We start from the raw sequence: 7,534 nt of genomic DNA, 5'->3' as shown, positions 1-7,534 counted from the left end.
TGTCCCTCCAGCCTCCATTATGTGCGTGGGAGGGTGATAGAGAGCCCTGGCTCTCTGGAAAATAGCCCTCCACCACTGCCATCTACCACCCTACCTCTGCCTGCGTGTGATGGATGTGTGGACCCAGGCAGTCGCCAGCATGTAGGGGGAGGAAAACAAAAAACAACATGTGGCATGGAGGAGAGATAGCAATTGTTTATATCCGACTACGCCACCTGAGGACTTACACCACAGGAATATTCTACCAATTTTAGGTCTAGTAGTGAAAGGGTTATAATAACCACCTAAAGCTCTACTAGGCAACACAGGTTCGTGACCACGAAGCAAACCAGAGACGTGAGTCCAAAAATACCAATATTTTATTACACACAAGAATTGATACACAGCAAAATGTATGCACACAATCCCAAAACAAAGGGCAACCAAAAACCACAGCAAATCATAAACCAGGCAGACATGAGCCAGCACACATAACAAAGACCATGTTCATTAGCCACACAGTGACCTTTGGGCTGTGCACCACGCCGTATGGCTCGAGTGGCCCACTAAACCAGATAGAGGCGCTAGGAGCAGGGCTGAGGCTTACCGGGGTGCGAGGGGTTATCAGAGGAGAGAAGGCCCGGAAAATCCACACCACACGTGATTACTTCAATACTTCAATCCAAAAGACAAACAGTGTACTACAGCAGGAAAAGTGAGGGGACTCCACCACCTTGGGACCACCACGCAACCACTTGGGCTCACAGCTCCTGTCTAGCGAGAGAGGAGAGAGAGAGAGAGAGAGAGAGAGATTAATCAAGAGTCCACAATGCACAGCTTACAGGACAGGTACACCGGTTTAGTGGTTTTGGTGTATCAGAACAGGACTTAGCTTAAATAGGGCGGCCAACAATATCTCCCCTCTTCGCAGTGCGATATCCTGGGCTAGGTGGACAACCTGGGTCACTGAGAAAAGAAGTAAATTAGCATGCACGCACACACACAGTACACACACACGCATGCACAAACTCACACGCAGGCACCCACACACACAGGACTCGCACTAACCAGGGCCCAGTTAACACTCCACATGCATACATGCATAGACATGCACAGATCATGCACCACGATAATCGTTAGGCTATTAACAGTGCCGAGAATCCAACGTTACAAACACAAGCCCGGTCATGCACTGCGAGGAGATACAGATGAAGAGGCGGCGAATGGTCGTCAGACTGACAGGTCTCTTCGGAAGTTAAATGAACATCAATTAAATAAACAAACAGTGGAGACAAAGCAGCAGACTCATCGGTTGCGGAAACAGGCCAAAGGCCAGCACGAACACCGTCGATGCTTCTGCCAATCTGTAGATGTAGTAAAAGTTACAATATTGTTTGTTCTAAAAATAGACACAATACAAACTTTCCGTTTACGTACCGATTGGCTGATGGTTCCGTCTCCCACTACCAGTGGCGAGATAACGCCTGTGCGGCTAACACTGCTCACGACAAGCTAAATAAGACAGAGGGATCAGGATAGCTAATCGGGCAAAGGAAGAGATAGAAATACCATACAGAGGTAGCCTACCTGAGCCGATAAGGTTCTCACACCCAAATCCGGATGGCAACATTCACTACGAATCCACACCGGGTTAAAGCACAACGGAGCTGCTAACAATAACAAACACACAAACAAACAGTCATGGCTCCGTGTAGACAGGCATACCACGCGAGAGAACAACAATCGCTTACCTGCTGGCAGTAATGGTACACACACGCGACCCACGTCCAACAACACTGACCAGGAAGTCCCTCCTCCAGGGAAAGGTGGAAGACATACAATCAGGGGGGCTGACTTCCTTAAATAGCACTGGGCCTATAATTACCCACCTGTCCATCCAACGGATAATATTAGGAAAACACCACCAGAGGGGGGTGTATCCTGTTACAATCTACCCCCCCATTTATTGTCGTCGTCCCGATGACAGATTAGCCAGATTAGATTAGTACCCAGGCTTAAATTAACATGACTGAGTGGTGGGGCCCAGACTTTACATAGCTGCGGTCACGTCATCACGTAGGCCCACCAAACGGGGGAGATTGTGAGGGTTAGAGTGCTGACCTGCTGTAGAGCGCATGGTACGGCGCTGACCCAGAGAACTGAGAGCAACACCCATAAGTCTCTGTCACGAGGGGAATCGACACAATCTACTCACTCTGGGGGAGAGGGGGGCCTCGTCGGTGGCTCAAAGGACTCTGGCCCCAACTGCGCCTTCAACATGTCACGATGGACGTGCTTTACCTTATTCAAGTCGTCCACTGGAGCCACCGTATAGACTACTCCCTCTCCCTGGGGGGCCTTCAGGATCTGGTAGACGACTGAGCTCCAGATGTCCTGGATCTTATGGCGGCCCCTGGCACTGTGGTCCCGGAGATAGACCAACTGGCCCACTGGTAGGGGTGCGTCCTGAACGCGCTGAATTTAATGTATTAATATGCACAAGTTCCATGATGTAATCTAGACCTGACATTAAAGTAAATATCTGTTTTATGTAGATTTCTACACCTGCAGCATTTACCATTAGGCTACTAACAAATAATTTTACCATTAGGCTACAAAAAATAATTTCTGGGGTGAGCCTATTTGCTATGGTAACCTAGCAACCTGTGTGTGTGTGTGTGTGCACGCGTGCGGTGCGTGAGGGAAGATGAGGGTGCATACGGTATAAGAAGGGGTTCTTTTTTAGGCATACTGTCTTGCAATTGAACATGAATAAGTTTACTACTTAAAAACATCAAAGCTAAACATTATATCACGACATCGCTACAAATACAGTATGTGATTAAAATCAGCCAACAATAGGCTACGTAGATAGATGATAGATAGGCTACATAGATTGATAGATAGCCTACTTTGTTGACGCTTGGTGAAACAGCATGGAGTGGATGTTTTCGGTTCAGATGCTTGTTCTTTTACTTTTTGAGTATGTAATGATCCCAAAACTTTACTTGAAAACTTTAGACATTTTCTGCCATTTATAGACATCTTGACTCTGCCATCGCGCCAGCTAAATTTCGAATGTATCACGATTCACGCGGTAGTGGTGTGCTTCCTGAACAACGGTCTGTGTGGAACAATCAGATTCCTGCGCGTATAGTGCGCGTCATAGTAATTTAACGAGGCTTCGAGGCAGGGTTTTTGCCTCGAGTAATTTTTGTAATCGAGTTATTCGAGTAACTCGATGAATCGTTTCAGCCCTATTTTCTAACTTCACTTTCAACCCTTCTTGGTGGAGCCGACTTAAGACCACTTCCAGGCGCTGCAGTTGATTGCTGGGATACAATGTCTGCAGGATTGTCAGCTTGGCAAGAGGGACTGAGGCAGAGAAAACGATGATGTCCAAGTACAAGAGCAACGACTGACCTTGCTGTTCCCCGAACATTCTCTGCATCAGTCGTTGAAAGGTGCTTGGGGCATTGCATAACCCAAATGGCATCCTGTTCCATTCAAACAGGCCAAATGGTGTACAAAAGGCTGTCTTGGGCCTGTCCTGCTCAGAAACAGGAACCTGGTTATAACCACTGGCAAGATCCAAGGTGGAGAACCAGCATGCCCCAGACAGTGAGTCAAGGCTTTCCTCAATGCGAGGGAGGGGGAAGGCATCCTTCCTTGTCTTACTGTTGAGCAAGCGATAGTCCACGCACATGCGAAGAGTCCCATCTTTTTTCTTAGCCAATACAATCGGGGAGGCGTAGGGACTACAGCTCTCCCTGATCACCTGAGCCTCTAAAAGCTGGTTGATATGCGCTTTCACCGTCTCGTATTCTGACGGAGGAATTTGTGTATCTCTGCCGGATGGGAACCTCATCTAGCAGGGGGATGTCATGCGAAAGGAGATTCGTACAACCTAGGTCACTCTCATGGGTCGAGAAAACAGAACCATATCGCTGAAGTAACTTCCTGACTTCCACCTGCTCTGGTCCTGCCAAGTCTGACACCTGAATCCTGTCCATATGAACAGGCCATATAGCTAAGGCACTGTCTAGCACATGCCATTAAGGCCAATGAGAATTCTTGCAATGTCTCCCCCTCCTGTTGCTGCCTTGAAAAGAATGCTTATTGCAACGTAACATACAACTGAGACAGGCCATATAGCTCTTTCAAAATGCCAAGGACTTTAACAGCGTCCCCTCGTTCTGCACTAGGCCGGTATCTAATCTCTTCCTTTGCCTCTCCCTCCAAATGGTCAAATATAAAGAAAGCCTGATCAGCTGCAGATAGGTGGCGAGCCCGCATACATGCCTGTATCTCTTCAGCACCTCCCAGAAAGCCTTCCCTTTCCCATCTCATAGCTTCCCCACACACTTTCAACAAGGTGGCAGTGGGTTCACCGCGTACAAACTGTTTCAACTCCCTACGTAAGGCACTGTCTAGCACATGTTCTATGAACTGATCTCTAAGTAGGACCCACGTCCAACAACACTGACCAGGAAGTCCCTCCTCCAGGGAAAGGTGGAAGACATACAATCAGGGGGGCTGACTTCCTTAAATAGCACTGGGCCTATAATTACCCACCTGCCATCCAACGGATAATATTAGGAAAACACCACCAGAGGGGGGTGTATCCTGCTACAAACATATCTGGCCAACGTGACAAATTTGTGGCTCCTTGAAAGCAACATGTGCACAAGGGGGGCCTCCCCTCCGACATCACAAACCAAAACAGGCTACCGGAGACGGATACAGGGGAGGGAAGGCGAGGGGTTAGGGTAGCCTTTCGAATTTGTTTAATATCCAGGGATTGCTTGTAAATGTCCTTCGGTGGGTGTATTGAGACTTTCGTTTTTTCGGGTAAAGGGAGCGGTTAAGTAATACATCCCGCACCGATATCCGCATGCACAGCTGGAGAAAGCGACCCACGCAGAGTATACAAATCACTCTGCTGGGGCTTCACAGTGCCTGTAGGGGCGTGGGGGTATGGGGGCGGAAGGGTGTTAGACGGTTACAGCAAAGCAAGGCAGGCACACTAAAAAGCTTCCTGTTTCCAAAGAGGTTCCATTGTTACCTCACTCTAGGCCTGAGAAAGACACAGAGAGAGATGTAGAGACAGCGATAGAGAGAGAGAGAGAAAGAGAGAGAGAGAGAGGGCAAGAGAGGGAAAGAGAGAGACACTCTTGCACTGTGGGGATGTTAGCGCTCACAAATCCCTCAAAGCAAGGCTCCACCACCAGGCTCTTCCCATGGGTGGGAAGCTCACTGGCTCAAGTTAAGGCAAAGAGACAGAAGGAGGGAGGGAGGGAGGACAGAGAGAGAGAGAGAGAGAGAGAGAAAACAGAACCGCGTGGTGCGCGCAGAAGATGGATGGAGGCGGTGGAGGACAGCCAAGACTCTGAGAGTGGGCCCTGTGCTCTGCTTGCATCCCTCCCTCCAGTGTGCATGTTAGGACACAGGACTCAGGAGGAAGTCCTTCTCTTCTGGACCAGTCCTACTGTTGGACATCTAAAAGTGTGTGTGTGTGTGTGTGTCTTTGCATGTGTGTGTGTGTGTGTATGATTAGATGGATATGGATATAAGTTTGTTTGTATATGAGTGTGTGTTTCAGAATGTGCGGGTGTGTGTCTATGTGTGTGTGTTCACATCCGTGCTTAAAGCATAAGGTAGCCTTCCCATTAGTCTCTTTGTGTGTGTGTGTGTGAGAGAGAGAGATACTGTAGAGAGAGAGAGAGAGAGAGAGAGAGAGAGAGAGAGAGAGAGAGAGAAATAAATGTGTGTGGATTTATGGATGTGGACACATATAGATTTGTTTACATACAAGTGTGTTTGTGTGAATGTCTCTGAATGTATATGTGTGGGTGTGTGTTTGTGTGTGTGTTTGTGTGAGGGCGGGAGTGTGGGCGGCTTTGATGTTGATTGCTGGGATACAATGTCTGCAGGATTGTCAGCTTGGCAATGTAAATGCACTTACAATGTGACACTGTGCTTGCTTTGGCCATGATTTTTCATCCTGCAGAACAAAATTAGAATGATGTCAGGAGGTATAAGAACTACACAAATGACCATCTGCAGGGGGAGAAAAGAATTCCCCGAGCTGTGAGAAGAGGGCATGTACTATTCCAGGCTTATTCTTGCGTTATGCCTCTATAAGAGAAAAGAGAGAATGTCCCAGTTTTTTTGTTGAAAAATATAGAATAGCAGAGAAAAATAGCAGTAGCTATGCTCTGGTGTGGTTGCCAATGATCTATGTATATTTGCATCAATGCCATGCAAATTGTATTGTTCTTGTTTAACATGACACAATGTTAAAATGATTCCTAATATGGTAAATTTCAGAGATTGTCATGAATCTAAATGCAAACTGAATGCTATCAAATTACCATTACCAAGTGCACAATACTGCAAGCAAACAAGCATGCTGCTAAAGGACCAGAAAATGCTATTTGAAAAACTCATTTATTTCTTTAGCAGTGCCGTCTGTAGCAGAAGTCCACATCTTTCTGTGTATTTGAATATCAAATCTACCCCCTTTGTCAAAACTTAGGTGTTTATGCTGGGCCACTGGAGCTTCATTCCTCTCAATTCATTAGTAGTCTGTAAATGTACACACAGAGTCATTGACATTAATCAGACACATCTTTAGTGGTCTCTTGAGATAGTGACTTTGTTGCATACACTTTTGAAACTTTCATGTCTGCATAATGTCTTCTGGATAAAGAGGGCCCAACGGGAAAGACCCATAGCACATACCAAGGGAATTTCAGTTTCATGTTATCATGGAAAGTCATTAGTACCATTACAACTTGCATACTGATTGCCATGATTCATATTCAATTTTGTAAAGCCAAACCAGAATAAAACAACCCCACTTTCACTTACGACTCCATGTTACTCTGTATATCCTTCAGTGTCACCAAATTATTTATTATAAATATAAAATAAATATGGCATATTACAAACCAAATCATGACCCAGTGCATTTTATAAGCACATGCATCAATCTAAAAAGTACAGAAAGGTATACTATGCAGTTTCAGGTATTTTTGACAACTCCCCCAAGCGTCCCGATATATTTATATTTTACTTTGCCATTGTAAATAGCCTACTTCTTGCGGCTTGTTACCCCTGTGCACAATGAAAATGATTTTGTTGTGGAGGCGAAGGACTAACAAGAGGCAAAAACTAAAAACTATTGTTGACAATTTGTTACTAATTGTTTACAAATGCTTAATAAATGATGAATTGTGTAGATTTATTATAAAGTGTTACCAGGAAGGTAAGATTTTCAACAATTCCCCTATTACAAGTTTGTTTACCATCAAATTGGCTTCGTAAAGATTTATATTAAGGTGAAAATCTTGAATAGTGTACCTTTAACTATTTATTAAACATTAAAGGTGCACTATGCAGATTTAGGTATTTTTGGCAACTGTAGAGCTCCCTCTAGAGTCGCGATGTATTTATATGTTACTCTGCTGTTGTGAATAGCAAACTTCTCATGACTTATCCCCCCAAATGCTTTTATTGTGGAGGTGAAGGATTAACAAGAGGCAAAAACTCC

This window comes from Alosa sapidissima, chromosome 23 (genome assembly GCF_018492685.1).
Source record: "Alosa sapidissima isolate fAloSap1 chromosome 23, fAloSap1.pri, whole genome shotgun sequence".
Classification (NCBI taxonomy): domain Eukaryota; kingdom Metazoa; phylum Chordata; class Actinopteri; order Clupeiformes; family Clupeidae; genus Alosa; species Alosa sapidissima.
The sequence above is the reverse complement of the archived record's forward strand: the minus strand, read 5'-3'. Positions refer to the sequence as shown.